The sequence below is a fragment of the Danaus plexippus genome, chromosome Z, assembly GCF_018135715.1.
Source record: "Danaus plexippus chromosome Z, MEX_DaPlex, whole genome shotgun sequence".
Taxonomy (NCBI): Eukaryota; Metazoa; Arthropoda; class Insecta; order Lepidoptera; family Nymphalidae; genus Danaus; species Danaus plexippus.
In genome coordinates, this window is record NC_083559.1 from 5871033 (window position 1) to 5888679 (window position 17647).

Genomic DNA, 17647 nt, shown 5'->3' on the forward strand with positions numbered 1-17647 from the left:
AATTTACTTAAAAAGTTAAAAACTTATTAGCAAATTACATACACTGCGGTATCCGTGCGGATAAACACTGTGGGATCTGAGAGCCGCATCTGTACTAGGAACTTAGAATATAAAAGAGGTGTGGGAAAACAGACATACTGTGTACGAGCAAAATCAACCTTAACATGAAGTAATAAAAGTGGGTCCTAAAGCGCATGACTAAACTCAACTGACGTTTTAAGCGGGTCAGTTCAAATTATTAATTTTGTTAAGTTTATTTGTTTCTACATCTAAACATTTAATCAAAGTAAATTATTGTTTTCAGGGTAAAATAAATTAAAGAATTATCTTTTAATTCTTCTTGTTATATATTATAAAACCGCAGTGCTTTCTTGAGCTTCATTAGAACTTTTCTCGACCAATTTAAAAAAATATATCGTAATATATCAACGAACATTTTAAATAATGTGGATTTTTACCTGAATAATTTATACATGTTTGAATAATTCATTTTTATGCTAACTGAACACGAACACTAAGATCGCTGAACATGAAGAGAGAAACTTTAGATCCACTTGTGTATTAGGAACTCAGGAATTGAAAACGTGTCGGTGAGAACGTTAAAAAATATATACTGGACTATGAACTAGGTGCTATGTTAAGAAACTTGAATTTACTTAAAATAAAAGTTTTAGTTAATAACAGATTAAGCATGTTCAGGATCTTAAGTTACAAAGGGGTATTTCAAAGTAGATCATTGATGATGAAATGTTTGTGTGTACTTCTGATTTAAAGTGCCCTCAAACTATTCTTTCTTTACCTCAAACTATTTAGCTTCCCTGTGTCCTGGAAGCATGAGATTTAGCGTTGTTTTAATTTTCATTAACATTTTTGTTTTAGAATTATTTAATTTTTATATTTTTTTTCCGTTTAATGAATCATTTTAATCTGAGTGATCTGCTTCAGGAGGTAAAGAGCGTTTTAAGGTTCTTTTTACAGCATTAATGCTTGGTCTCCGAAATTTTTTCTTATATTTTATTTTATTTACCAAATTCTTTATAATTTACAGTCACAATAATTCTGGGAATAATTAATTTATTTACTTATGAAGTAAAGTGAACCTGCAAAAATAATTAATTAATTTCCAGAAGAATACAGTTAAAAATAACATGTTATACAGAATATTCATGCTCATTGGGCAGTTGTGCGCAAGCGTAGGGCATCTCAATACACGTGGTTACGTGGTACACATTAAGTTATTGAACTGAGTTCAACTTTCCTTACCAGGAGTTCATGATGTACCAACAAGTAGTTGAAATGATAAAGTACTATAAAAATATAGATATGCTGTGGACATGAGGATTAATAAAACATAGGAGACAGAGGTTAGGAAACATTTTGAAGCTGGGGTCCAAGACGAACCTTAAGAAACAATAGAATTATGTGTAAAAGTTATGAATTCCAAACTTTTTAATAATTAAAGATTTGAAGATCACAAATGAAAGTTGAAAATAATCTACATTCAAAAACAGAACAAGATCTATGAGCTACACCCAGGTAATCTTTTTGGAATTATTTATTCTACTTGTTGTTTATTTGTAAACCAGTAAATTATAAAGCTCTTAAGCATAAATGATCTTAAGCATTAATCATTATTATTCAGTGAAAATATAATTGCACAAAAAATCCTCATTGTGTAGTTATCAAATTATAAATTGAACCAATTGGTACATCATGAATGAGGTATTAATTAATATTCGGGACTTCGTCTATATGAACCTTGGAATTAGGGTCTCAGAGAAATGTGTGGACTGCGTTAAAACAATAGTTATTATGTTGACCTACGGTCATCGGCATCTGTATTCCATGTTGATGTAAACGGTATAAATGAGTAAATTATAGCCTATTTTTTATGCTGATGCTTAAAATGCTATAAAGTTCCATCAAAATCCTCACAAACTTTCGCATTTATCATATTAGTAGGATGTGACTAACTGCCCTAACTCCTCATGCAGGTGTGGAGAGTAGGTTCAATAACTGTGAAAAATTGTTTACATAAGACACATTTGCTTATACAGTTGGTTCATAGCTGCGTCATTCGTAGTTTATTCTTAATAATTCTAATATGGAAATTCATCATTAATATCTATGGTGTTCTTACAAATCGACCTTCACCAATTTAACATCTCAAATTTCATCAGCTAAAAGAAATTCTCGTATATATTATTTATAATTCCCTAACAGACAACCAGTCTTGAGTCAGTCAGTCGTGTGCTTTTTTTTTTAGACTATAACTCTAACAATCTAAAGAGTTCTGCCATCGCCACTTGATTTTGTAGTAATAATTACTTAAAGACAATGCAAATTACACTCCGGTATCCGTGCGGATAAACACTGCGGGATCTGAGAGCCGCATCTGTACTAGGAACTTAGAATATAAAAGAGGTGTGGGAAAACAGACATACTGTGTTCGAGCAAAATCAACCTTAATATCAAGTGATAAAAGTGATTACTAATGCGCATGACTAAACTCAACTGACGTTTTAAGCGGGTCAGTTCAAATTATTAATTTTGTGTAGTTTATTCGCCTCCGTATGTGACTTATTCTTAGGTTATTAGAGCTTCGATGATTTGCTAATTTGTTGAAAAAAACAAATGTTTCAATAAAATTAGCCCACACCACGAAAGCAGTCAATTAAAAGTGTAGAAATAAATTAATATAAAGAATTTGTACGATGCGGAAAGAAATTTTTCACTAAGATTGACATAAAAAGGCTTAAATTAAAGTTAATTGAATTTGCTACTATTAACCACATATAATACTAAAGATGTGGTTGCCAACAAAAATAAACTGAAGAATTAACCAGTTCATTTATAGATTAAGTTGCTATTTGCTTTAACGATAGTTGCATATTTAGTCCTGTCATAAATTTCACTGAATTATTTTCCCTCTACATTGAGATTTAGACTGTAAATAAAACGCATAATGTAAATTTTAAATAAACACCTAAAAGTTATATAAATTTCATGGTAGTCGTAAAAGAAATACTATCACTAGGATCGCAGAAAATACATATTGTGTTTATTGTTCACATGTTTACAAGCTCCATTGGTCACTTACAGCGTACATCGCACCTGTAACCTGTTGGATGTTGGAACGAAGTTTAATTTCCTGTACCAGGGTTGCATAAATTGTGAACATGTATCTTAAAGAACAAAGTGAATTTTGATATTCACCGAATAATAATTTTTTATGACCATTAATACAGACTAATTTTATTTATGTAGTGTTTTGTATGATATTTTAGCATAAAAGAAATTTTTAAATAACTGAAAAAAAAAATCCATATTTTCTCCTAGTTAGATTGTTAATAATAAAGTGAAACACATTGTACGTATTCAACAATTTTAAATGTCGACATTTGAAACAACTGGGTCACGTATAAAGTACTCTCGAACTTATTTTCACATGATCATTTTTCTATAAATGTAATTTTATAAATGTAAATAGTTCAAGTAGTGTGATATAGGCCGCCGTCCATAAATCATTTCTATTTCTCTTTAATCGTCATAAAATAATTTTATGTTTCTATTTAACCATCGACATAATTCAGTGTTTGTTGTACGTAAAATATATTTTTTATTGGTTCTTTTTCTTGTTATGTATATTGGCTTATAAATTTTATGCATTTTAAAATGTTGAAATCAAATGATTAAAATTGTTTGGACCTTTGAATCCTTGATTCTCTAATATTGAGTCTTTCTAGAACTTTTAATGTATTAGATGTGTGAAAAAGTTAACTTTTCCTTAGGCTGTGGAGGACTCTCCTCGGTTTAACTAGTGTGATAGGCATTTCTAATCATTTAAAATATCAACTTTTAATTACAAATAATACGAATAATACAAATAGTGATTAATAAATTTACAAATAATAAGAACTAATTCCTTTTAATTTTTAACAACTCCAATTATATTCATTGATATCGTTACTAACACCAAATACATGTTTGAATATTGCAAAAGGTTTTGGGTTCAACTTGAGTCTCCGGTTATCCGAGCGTTTATGGAAAACTGAAAGACAGTAGAATGTGAAGACATAGTTAATGTTTTAATTTATGAGATTATCTATATGTTTCTGTTAAATAATATAAAATGATCATTCATGATAATAATTTTGTCGATTATATTATTAGCAAGATTTATTTATTTAGTAAAATAATACAAATTCTCTATAACACTGTGTTTAGTGTGCGGATTATGAACAACAAGTAATTCAGAATGTGACATTTATTAAAGCCGTAATGTATGCAATCACTAGGATCCCAGATTCTACAGAGAGATATAAAATTGAAAACACATATGTCTGTAGTCATATGGAAATTAGCTGCTATTGTTGATATGTTTAAATAGAAATTCAAGTTATTCAATTGGTCAGTTACGCGCAAGCGGAGTGGCTCACAGTGTGACGTTATTGAACTAAGTTTGATTTTACTTACCAGGGTTTCATAAATAACAGATGGTTTAAAAAATAAAGTTACTTTTGATGTGCATCAAGTACTATACGTCATAATGAACACAGCTGAAATACTGAAGTTAGCTGCAGTTAGGACCTTTGCGTTGAGTTTGCGTATTGTGTATGTATTGTGTGTGTATTGTGTTTGCAGAAATTATATAGGTAAATGTTAGTCAACTTCAAGAAACAAGAGCGCCATAACAACCTTAGATAATATGAATGAGTGTAAAAGTGTTCCACATTTCATACAATTTCTAATAACAAGCAAAAGAAACAAAGACGAAGGTTGCCACTCACCAGCATTAGAATTAATTAGAAAGTGAGGATAGCAAACACATTCCTATTAATTTACGTTATTGATACATGAATTGTCTGTTATTCTTATATATATTTATAAATTTTCGTTTCTGAATTAGGTTTGCTTGGTTCTCTTATATTAATTACATTATAACAATAACAAAATAGTTGAGATGACCTTAAAAATTAAAGTGCGACGTAGTTTGGCTTTTAAAAATATTGTTTGTAAATTTTAGTCCAAAAATAAAAGGTACGCATATAAATTAGTTGGCATGATTACTTTTTCTTTTTAAAAGTGTTCACTAGTTTTCATTAGTGATAGTCACGGAAATTCATATGCAAGAAATTAATATTATGAAAGTATATGCCTATAGAAATTATACATATATATATCTCGGTTTGTTATGTGCAAGAGTAGTACATGTTAATTCATGTTTTTTCTCTACAAGACAGTTGTTAAACGGATTAAATACTAAAATTCAAAGCACAGATTCAATACCAAAATTAGTTGTAGAAAAATAACAAAGTATGCTTCCACAATTCCAAAGAAGGTACTCAAATGATCGGAAAGTTGCAACATGGTCATCATTCCGTAAGGAGATGGTTTGAAGAAAAAGAAGTGAAAACTTTGGCCAAAGTTTACAGGATATAGTCTCAAAACCACTCAGCAATACACTTTTTAAAAATATACCGTAGACTTTCCAATAGGATTATGCACCTAGTCACACCAGGCACAAACTACCCAAGCCAGACTTGAAAACAACGTTCTAAAATTTATGAGCTGATGACTGGTCCTCATCAACCTCGACCTCAAAATATGATCAGTTTAAGAGGATATGGCTTGCCCTAAAGGTCACGACCATACTAAGTCTCCTAAAAAATCTTTGGAGCAAGCAGTGGCGAAATTTTCCTTATAAACTGTGAGTAAGTCCATAGATTCGTTTGTGGCCCCAGAAAATGAAACCAAAAATATCATGAATTTGCAGTTTTGCAGTAAACAGAACATTGGGGTGAAACCTATCATCGCACTCTATTGAAGAATCTGTACCAGGAAATCAAAAATTAAAGGTGGTGTCGGAAAAGAGACATTCTGTTAAACTATACTTAGAAGCAAGGAACATGTGAAATGTCTAAATTAAATCTTTCTATGTAAAAGTAAAAATAGCTACAAAATCTAAGCTTAGCTTTTTATTATAACTGTAGAGCAAAGTATCTTTTACGAAGTATCTTATTCTTTTCTTTTCTTAAAAAAAGTTACGTTAAATTAACATTTTTAGCTACTATAACATTTATGTTACAATTTTGTTATATTTTTCATCAATTAAGTTCTAGCAATGAATAAATGAACACATTTAAATGAATCTAATATATTTTGGATATACTACGCGGATTTTATTATTTTAAAACTACATAATCCCGACGTTTCGGTTACTTTTCAGCAAGTGATCACGGGCAGACGAGATGCAGATGAGACGTAGTATATCCGAAATATATTAGTTCCATTTAAATGAATAAAACTCGCGACAGTCTTAGATCACATTATATTAACACATGTTACCTTAGTTTCTAAACTGTCTCTTTATAATTTATGCATCCCTAGTACGAATATTTAACTTGGTTCAATAACTTTCACTGGGCGGACCCTGAGATAAATGAGATGTTTGTAATTCGCTTGCGCTTAACTGACCCATGAGGAATGAATGGAATATATTTATTTATTCATATGTATCTCAATGTCATATAATGCCATATATCTGTTTTCTGTTGTACTTAGAAAATTCTTTATATTACGCGATCTTAGTTACAGCGTTTGTGCTTAGTGAGCGTAAAAAATAATACATACATACGTGAAGAAATTATTAAAATATATTTATTTTATTTCACTTTGTGCAAGGTTTTGATGTAGTTCAAGGAACCACTTCGGTGTACTGTTAGATACCAAAAGAAAATAATTGTTTATTTAATGATGTTTTCTAAATTATCTGAAATTGGTTTGACGACTTAATGTCCCACTAATAAAAAATGAATATCTTTTTAACTCGATTTCCCAACTAACAAAGATTAATTATTGTTGTTGTTCAAGAATAAAAAGATATATTATATTATTGTGTTTCATTTTTATCCAATAACATTGTTATTTTTATTCGAAATCACTTAATTAGGATGTGATTTCTTTATTTAAATAAATATTTATAAGGTTATCGTAGAATTTTAAATCTTCCGCTTTTATAGTTACTTAATGTGCATGTTAGTGCTAATTTTATTTCTTGCTCTTAAGGTTAGTTCCGCTCGTAGACAATTCGTCTCTATTTCCACACTTTTAATCCCTTTATCCTAGTATAGATGCGAATCAAATTTCCTCAGTATTCGCCCGCACGCGATCTAATTGAAGTGGAACTGATTCGGTGCCTTTTACAGATATGTATGTAACTAAATACTAATCAATACTAATATTATAAATGCGAAAGTAACTCTGTCTGTTACTCAATCACGAAACTACTGAAACAATTTGCACGAAATTTGGTATGGAGATATTTTGATACTCGAGAAAGGACATGGCTACTTTTTACCCCGGGAAAATGACGCATTCCCATGGGAAAATTCAGATGGGCCGATCGCTTTTACGCCTAAACTACTGAACAGATTTAAATAAAATTTGGTAAGGAGATAGTTTGAAACTTAAGAAAGGGCATGGGTTACTTTTGACCACCTCTTAAAATGTATTAACCTAACTTATGACAATAAAACTTAGTATGGCCTCATCCTATCTAGGCACAATTCAAACATATGTACAAAAAAGTACAGCTCAGGTTTTTTCATACTACTATACAAAAAAACTATCCAATGTGGACGATGTCACGAGTAAAAGTTATATATAACTAATTCTGATATTTACGCGGACGAAGTAGCGGGCAAAAACTAGTGTATAATAATAGAAGAAGAAAACTTAATAAGAACGACATAAAAGTAACCAAAATCTAAATTAAAGTATACTTATCAATACATATTATAAAACAAAGTCCCTCGTCGTGTCTGTCTGTCTATCTGTTCGCGACAAACGGAAAAACTACTTCTCCGATTATCAAACAGTTATCACCACTCGATAGCGTGATTTTCGAAGAAGATTTAAGTATATAATTTATTAAGGTTTTGTCCTTACTTGTGTGTACATTAACGATATTTGTTGAAGAAGTCGGGAAAACATGAGCTGTCTGAGAGCTTTTAACAAAAACGCTGCCTAAAGTCTTTAATATATAACAAAATAATATATCGTGCAATTGTGTATCTTATATGGGTCTACAGAAAAGTCCGCTGTATCTTAAGGACAACCTACTATTATACATTTTACAATTTTTAAAAATTGGCATTCCTGAAGCGTTTATTGGAAAGCTATTTATATAAATACGGTATTGAGTCTTATCAAAATAAATTACTTCGTTTTCAAGCTTACATCCGTATCTATGAATTATTTTTTAAATCATTTAAATCGGGATTACCATTTGTAAGTTATCAAAATAAAGTTTAATAATTCTCAAAATTAAAAAAGTCTTTTATATTTTTTGTAAAGAGTCCATGCGTAGCCAGGGCTGGCTCCTACTTCTCATATAAGATGGAGTTAAAATGACCCCCATTATAGAAACCTGACTTGGACCATAAGACCACTATGAGAATGCAACTTTTCAGATAAGAAAGTGACTTCTTAAATCAGTCCAGGAGTATTCGGGAAATCGGGGAACAAATATAAACAAAAAGAATTCCGACGAACTGAGAATATCCTTCTCTTTCGAAGTCGGTAAATAACAAGATTAAGATCTGTCTACCGACAATAAAGGCCATATGCAATACACCTTAAGTAATGCCATTACTTAAATTGTATTATGTATGCGTACATATTTTAAGGATTTTCTTAAATTTTCTCAGGATCCCATAATAAGGTCTCATTGTAATCATCATTTGACTATTCGGAAAGTTTACCCTTATAAATAAATAAATCGAAATCACTTGGCTTTTAAAGTTACTCGTTCATTTGTCGCACACATACTTAATGAAAATTTTAGATTCAATTAGTTTTCTCGTCGTTGCCATAGACAGAACTGGACCAAATTGATATGAGACCAAACTGGAACTACCAGCTTTCATATTAAAAAATAATTATTAAAGTCGCTTTGAACCGTCGAAAGCTACGAGATAACAAAAATACTGAAAAAAAGACGCATTGAGAACCCCTCCTCCTTTTTGTAATGCGGTTGAAAATGTTATCAAAACGTAAAAAGACTAAATTTATCTAAAAGGTTAAAAACATATTAATTTTAAATAAAGTAATCGTTTCTAAATTCACAAATTGCAAAATGAAAATTACAATCTTAGATGGTCATAATAAAATACAATATGATATTGATATATATATATATATATATATATATATATATTAATTCTCTCGTTATCTATTGGTCAGTTATGCGCAAGCGGAGCTTACACTGTTGTCACGGAGTGCGCTCAGTGAAGTTATTGAACGAAGTTGAATATTAGTACTAGGGACACATAAATGATAAAGAGATAGTTTGGAACTAAAGTTATATTTAACACCTAGAGAGAAGAGTAGGACATCCTTACCAGCGAAATATGGAACAATCGTGGTTAAAAATGTCCTTATCTACAGATAAGGGCTTTTTTTTACAAAGATTGATATATAAAAGATATAAGATATAGGAATATCTTAACAGATTTTTCATCGAGTTTTATCATAACTTAAGTGGGAATTTGGAACAAATTCCATGCCTTTACTCTTTCTTTTTGCTTAATAAGTTTTCGTAATTTGTGATTTTGAATCGCAAAAATAATTCTTTAGGCAGTGATTTCTTCGTCAAAGTAATGAATCTCTGTAACGGTTAAGACATATTGTTATTATATTTAAATTGTTTATTCAATACTTATATTCATTTTTTTGTTGAATCTAAATAACAGATTAATTTTGTTTATGGGATTTCTTTATATAGAATACATATAGTATCTTATTAAAATTTGATTTAGAAAAACAACAAATTTTACATAATAGTAGTTGGTTTAGAGTAAATTTGTTTATTTATTAAAAAATAAGTGAAAATGTTTAATATTTACAGTTCATACTGCAGTTAGATTTCGTGCGGATGAAAACGTTTAGTATCCACACCTGTACTAGAAATTCAGGAAAAGATGCATGTGAATGTATAAGACATACAGTGAGAATAAAGTAGGTGAATATTATTCTTGATATATTTTTGTTAAAACAATAGTTATAATGCTAACCTACCGTCATCGACATTTATATTGGCTAAAAAACTAAACCGTACTCGTAAATCAATGCCGATTTCTAATGCTGACGCCTAAAATGCTATAAAGGTTCATGCCCCATAAACTTTCGCGTTTATCATAGTCGTAGAATTACCAAATGTCAAGTGTAGAATGTGAATGTGTATTATTTTTACATAAAACACATTTGCTTATACGGTTTGTTACTAGTTGCATAATTCATTAGCTTAAACTAAAAAAAATATTTGAAATATTCGTCAATTATATCGATGAGGGCGTTAAGAATCCACCGAACTATATAAATTTATGTTTCAAATTTCGTGAGCTAAATGAATTTTTTTTAATATAAATTATAATTCACTCACGAACGGGTACCATCTTGTATTTATTTATTTTGCACCAAAGATCTAACAATTTCTATATTTTTTTCTCTCCTGTTGGTAAGGTAGCGAAAATTATTAAAAGATATATAAAATGCGGAAACGTCGTAGTTAGTTGGTTAGTTATCCCGTGCGGATGATCACTGCGGGATCTTAGAGCCGCATCTGTACTAGGAATTCAGAATATAGAAGAGGTGTACCGACATACTGTGCACGAACAAAATCAACCTTAACATCAAGTGTTAAAAGTGATTACGAATGCGCATGACTTAAATCAAGTAACTTTTTTAGCGGGAAAATTCAAAATATTATTTTTGTTTAATTGATTTGCTTTCTACATTTGAACATTTAAACTTAACTTTTATTTTTATGTAATAATAAATTCATGAATTTGCTGGTATGGTCTGAAATAAAACAATATTTCTATAAATTTAGTAGAGGCTGCATGAAATTTAATGCTTGTAGTATTTTTTCTTATGTTGTTAAAGCGAATAAAATATTACTGACAATTTAATTAGTTACAAGTTGCCGGTTTCTTGTTGTGAAAAAACTTAATGACTTTTTACTGATATAAAAAAAATGATTAGCTTATAACACCAATATAGCTATCACGTGTGAATCAAAACTTCAGAAATTTATGTCCACATCTGCACTCAGAGTCCAAGAGTCAAAAGAGGTATCGGGAAAAATACGTATCTTATGAACAAAGTAAATGTATTTTTCAGATATCAAATTCTTCTGCATACAAAATCAACATTAAAAGTAAGGAATAAAAGTGATTAATAATTTTGGTGACTTAATATATTAATACTTTTGTATAGTGGCGAATTTAAAATGATTTTTCTTTTTGTTAAAAAAATCTCGGTGTACAGGAGGATTGAACTAAATATAAATCTTAAGTAAAATCACCTTGAAGTAATTGATTTTTTTGTTTTAATAAGCTTCGTATCACACTGAGGAAGTTTAATTAGGTATCTTTAAACAAAATTATAATATTGATATTATTTCTTTTATACTGTTTTATATTACATTACATATAATAAATTATCTTTTTCTGCTACACGACTGTACAATGATGAGTTGAAGGAATTTTTCCTATCATAATACATATATAACATATATATGGTATATGTACTTGGTGGTAAAATAATATTGTTCTCGAAAGAAACATTAAAAAATGTGAAACTGTTTTAAAAGTCAGAAGAAAAGGAACCTTACATATAAAGACTTTATTTTACCTGATGAGTATACAGATAATGGATATCATCGGGAATGTTATAAAGCATTTACACGACTTATGAAAAAATATTTAATTTCTAAACCTGAAAAATCGACAAAAAACAGTGAAAAATAATATCAGCCAATGTACCTACAAACAGTAGCTCAACAGCCTCATCATTGGTGCCTAAGTTGACCACAGAACCATCTTATTTACTTGTCTTCCTCTACAGAATCTTTAATAGGACCTCAAGCTACAACTTCTCAAGAAAATATTGAAATTTGTGAACCAGATGTTAGTGAAAATAATGATTCAACTCGGGATGTAAATATTTTAACTGAAAAGGAAGCTAATAATATCAACTATGTAAATTTTTGTGTATTTTGTGACAGGAAAAATATAAAAAAGTAAGTGGGTAACACTGAAAATGTTTAGAACGGGCCCGTTCGCAATTTCGTTAATGTAAACTTTTATGAATTTTAATTTAGGAACTCTTTTGTAACCTATTGTCGCATATTGCATTCATTTGTCATATGTTTTTGTGAAATCGTGGCAAATCTAAAACACTAAGCAGGGCCTTCGAAACTGGATCCTCCTTCACCACGACAATGCTTCAGCGCACACTGCTAACCGACTGTTGAATATTTAACAAGGTCAAATATCTAGATAATGAGTCATCCGCCATACAGTCCTGACCTGGCACCCTGCGACTTTTATTTATTCCCAAGAACTAAAGAGAAAATTTGAGGTATTCCCTTTACGAGCCCTGAAGATCCGTCGAAAGTGTACTAAAATGCCAAAAAAGAGATCCCTAAGGAAGAATAGGCTCACTGCTTTTCTTAGTGGTTCCATCGAATGCGACAATATGTAGAAAGGAAAAGACATGCTTCGAAAAACAATAAAAGTATTGGCAACTTCCTACATTAAGCCGTTTTTCATTTTCTAAACATTTTTTGTATTACCTACATATAAAAAGTATAGTGATATAAATTTCAAATGACACATTACGTGCAATTAACCTAAAAAGTGAAAACTATTGTTTTCAAAATCCCAGCTCTTTCAGTTAACAAATATGTAGAAGATTTGCATCATTTTTGACATTTCTTCGAGTAAAAATCTACCTTTCATGTCTCTGTTTCTTTAAAAATTGTCCAGGGTAAAAGTAACCAGTTTCGAGAAACTAACGCCAAGTTGTAACGGGATATCCCTTGTCCTCTGTCCTAGAATTGGGGGTAGTATTTTGAAACTAAATACATAATTCACTTTTGCAAGGATTTTAAGAGAATTCAGGAATTGATTGGATATGGGTTGTTTAGAATCCGAATACCTAATAATGGGTACTTGACTACAGCAGTACCATTCATTTTTAAACTCTACAATGGTCAAGAAGTTTTTGAGGCACCTAGTATGATTCTCAGTTTAATCTTTCATAGTTTTGCAAAGGCAACTAAGAGGTAGACTGCCATTTTATGCTTCGTAAATTAAAAATGCATCTTCTATAATTTCCTGCCGTTAGGGATTGGGAATTGTCTAATGTCAATATTTATTCATTTTTTTTACAATCGGGCTTCAAATTTTTTTCTTTGCTTTTTGAACAAAAAAGTATGAATTCCACCAGTTTTACACATAATTCTACAATCTCTGAGTCTCTATTTTTACAATTTTCTAGCATCTTCCCCCTAAGGTTTTTATATCCATAGCTTAGTGATCCTAAGTGGGATAAAATTAACCATCGTATAGTTGATATTTCAAATATTCTAGATTTAGCTGATAGCAAATTTCACTTTGCACTAACTGTGTTTAATTTATGCATCTCTGGTAATCAAATTACATCCCAGTTCAATAACTTAACGAATCTGACTCCACATGCATTTAGTAGCACTACGCTTGCGCCTTACTACACAGTGATGATTTTGAATGTTTTTTTTGCTAACATTTTAATAATAAGTAATATCTGTCTCCATATCGACACTAATTTGATGTACGTTTTGTGCATATAAGTTTTCCATTTAATTTCTATATTCATCAATTCAAGGAACGGCATGTTTTAGAGGATGGCATGACCTTCATTATGGATAAATGTTATTTAGGTAACATTCATATGCAAATAAATCAGTCCATCAATATTTATTTTCGGATAGTGTATGAAAAAAACAATTTTTTATGTTTTAATTAAAAAATATTAAATAAAGTATTAAAATTAAATAAAGCGTTTTCATCCGCAGCTATAATGAAATATTTTTATTTTATAAATATTTTATTACCTGAATAAATATAATAAAATAATAATAGTTTTTATTACTAGTACTTAGAGTTTTATATCTGCAATAATTATACAACTTGAAATTAGTGAAGTTAACTATTGTTGATATTTTATGCATCCCTGGTAATCACAATCAAACTTCGTTCAATAATTTCAGTAAAAAGACAACACGTGCATTGGGATCCACCACGCTTGCGCAGAACTGACCAATGAGAAACTGTAAGCATTTTGATACATATATTTTTTACATATATGTAGTATGTATTATGCTTCTTCGATTGTATATCTCCCTGTCGATTCTGCGATCCTAGTGACTGTATGTTTATTGAGGCTTTGTAATCAAATTATATTTATTTATTAATCAAAATTATAATATGAAAAGAGAAGAAAATATTAAAAGTTTGACAATCGGTGCAATAGTTTTTCCGTCTATCGTTAACAGACAGACACGCGGCTAGGGACTTTGTTTTATAATTTGTATTGATTTATGAATTATTGAGTTTTTGATTGGATTGGCTCTCAAGAGATTCTGTTAATATAATATATAGTAACCATATGTTTTTGGTAATCTGTTGCTTATGCTTTTTTAATAAAATGTACACGGTGAGAAAGTAAAACTTGGATATCTTATCTTGAAAAGAACAGAATAGATACAAGCCCATGGAAAAAAAGAACCTACAAAATAAACTAACGTAAATAATGATTGGGCTCTTTCTATATCATAAAATAACTTTGGGCTAATAAAATAACCCGTCGTTTCTGAGCGTTACAGGTGGATACGTGAGTAATGGAATTTCGCAGGTGCGAGTGAGGAATTACGGCTAATTATAAATGTACGGCTTTTTTATAGCTTTTAGATGATAAATAATAATAAATGTAGAGGAAGACAAGTAAATAAGATGGTTCTGTGGCCAACTTAGGTATCAAGGATGAGGCTGTTGAGCTACTGTTTGTAGGTACATTGGCTGATATTATTTTTCACTGTTTTTTGTCGATTTTTCAGATTCAGAAATTAAATATTTTTTCATAAGTCGTGTAAATGCTTTATAACATTCCCGATGATATCCATTATCTGTATACTCATCAGGTAAAATAAAGTCTTTATATGTAAGGTTCCTTTTCTTCTGACTTTCAAAACAGTTTCACATTTTTTAATGTTTCTTTCGAGAACAATATTATTTTACCACCAAGTACATATACCATATATATGTTATATATGTATTATGATAGGAAAAATTCCTTCAACTCATCATTGTACAGTCGTGTAGCAGAAAAAGATAATTTATTATATGTAATGTAATATAGAACAGTATAAAAGAAATAATATCAATATTATAATTTTGTTTAAAGATACCTAATTAAACTTCCTCAGTGTGATACGAAGCTTATTAAAACAAAAAAATCAATTACTTCAAGGTGATTTTACTTAAGATTTATATTTAGTTCAATCCTCCTGTACACCGAGATTTTTTTAACAAAAAGAAAAATCATTTTAAATTCGCCACTATACAAAAGTATTAATAAATTAAGTCACCAAAATTATTAATCACTTTTATTCCTTACTTTTAATGTTGATTTTGTATGCAGAAGAATTTGATATCTGAAAAATACATTTACTTTGTTCATAAGATATGTATTTTTCCCGATACCTCTTTTGACTCTTGGATTCTGAGTGCAGATGTGGACATAAATTTCTGAAGTTTTGATTCACACGTGATAGCTATTTTGGTGTTATAAGCTAATCATTTTTTTTATATCAGTAACTTCAATATGTAAAATAAAATATTTTTAATTATCGAAAACAAAAGTTAATCAATTAATTTAGTGAAGCACATTATCCATTAGTTTATTTAGAGAGCTGCTCTACGTTATAATGTAAGAATTATGAATGGTGTCATAACGTGAAAATTTTATACTTTTCTTATTTATATGATTTGAAACTCTTATTAAACTGAGTGAAACGAGAAAAAACGACCAAAACCAATCCAAGACGGAAGCGACCAGATAATAGAGAATTATGAAGCCAGGCATTTTATTTAAAAATATCAGATTATAGATAAATTTGTTCCAAGTAAAAAATACAGTCTTAAATCGGAAAAATGGGAATGAAGAAAACATTCCCAAACAAATAACTAATGATTACAACACATTCTAAAAATTTGTAATAGAGTCCTTTTTATATATAAAAAATCTTTAAGATGGTTAGAAAATTGTCAAATCAACATTTCTTTTAGAAAATATTTATTTTTATGTTATTAGAATTTTTGTCAATTAAGTTTCTAAAATATCTCTTTACAATTGATGAATCCCTAGTAATAAAATGCAGCTTGGTTCAATAACTTCATTGAACGCACCGCCGTTAAACGAAATGCACACTCCGCTTGCGCGTAACTGACCAATAACAGTGAAAGTATGTTTGTTTGTTATATATATTATGTATTTCAATGTTAACAAACATGTTTTCTATTGTGTTTTTTTTAAATATTCTGTGATTTTTCGTGACCATATCAAATATATAGAAATTTATACGTTATTTAGATAAGACACTATTAACATAATTCTAAATAGTCGTTGATAAATAATTAGGACATAGATTTTATTTTCATTGCAAAATAAAAGTTCTGATGTAGCTCAAAGAGGCACTTCAATGTAACATTAGATAACGAGAAGAATTGATAGATCATTCTTTAATATATTTTACCCTCAAACAAAAGTTTACTTTGATTTAATGGTTAGATGTAGAAGCAAAAAAAAAAAAAATATTAAAATTAATAATTTGACATGAACCGCTTAGTGTCAGTTGGGTTTAGTCATGTACATTGTAATCATTTTAATCAGTTGATGTTAAGGTTAATTTTGCTCGTACACAGTACGTCTCTTTTACCATACCTTTTTTATATTCTGTATTCCTAGTACACATGCGTCTCTAAGATCCCGCAGTGTTTATCCGCACGGATACCGCAGTGTAATTTGCATTAAGTCTTTAAGTAATTATCACTACAAAATCAAGTGGCGATGGCAGAACTCTTTAGATTGTTAGAGTTATATTCTAAAAAAAAGCACACGACTGACTAACTCAAGACTGGTTGTCTGTTAGGGAATTATAAATAATATATACGAGAATTTCTTTTAGCTGATGAAATTTGAGACGTTAAATTGGTAAAGGTCGATTTGTAAGGCCTAAAGTTCTAATGAAGCTCAAGAAAGCACTTCGGTGTTATAATATATAACAAGAAGAATTAAAAGATAATTCTTTAATTTATTTTATCCTGAAAACAATAATTTACTTTGATTAAATGTTTAGATGTAGAAACAAATAAACTTAACAAAATTAATAATTTGAACTGACCCGCTTAAAACGTCAGTTGAGTTTAGTCATGCGCTTTAGGACCCACTTTTATTACTTGACGTTAAGGTTGATTTTGCTCGTACACAGTGTGTCTGTTTTCCCACACCTCTTTTATATTCTAAGTTCCTAGTACAGATGCGGCTCTCAGATCCCACAGTGTTTATCCGCACGGATACCGCAGTGTATGTAATTTGCTAATAAGTTTTTAACTTTTTAAGTAATTTTCACTACGATATCAATCGGTGATAACAAAACTGTTAAGATTGTTAAGAGTTATAATGCAAAATGAATAAATATAAGATAATACCAGTTTGTAAAGGTTATAAATAAGATTTAAAAGAATTTATTGTAGCTAAC